Here is a 218-nt window from a genome sequence, read left to right on the forward strand (position 1 = left end):
TTCCTTTTAGACCCTGCAACTGAGCCAAAGAACTTCCTTCAACGACTACTTTAAGCTCAGGTCCCTCTGCTGAGTCGGAACTCCTGACAGGTAACTGCGCTCTGGCGAAACGCGACAGCTCTTAAGTATGAAGGTGTAACTCGATTTACCCAAACCTGACATTGTCACTGTAAAAGGAGTTAGAGTTTCCTTAGGAATAAAGGAAGCTTAAGAAATCA

The sequence above is a fragment of the Penaeus monodon genome, chromosome 15 (genome assembly GCF_015228065.2).
Source record: "Penaeus monodon isolate SGIC_2016 chromosome 15, NSTDA_Pmon_1, whole genome shotgun sequence".
NCBI lineage: Eukaryota > Metazoa > Arthropoda > Malacostraca > Decapoda > Penaeidae > Penaeus > Penaeus monodon.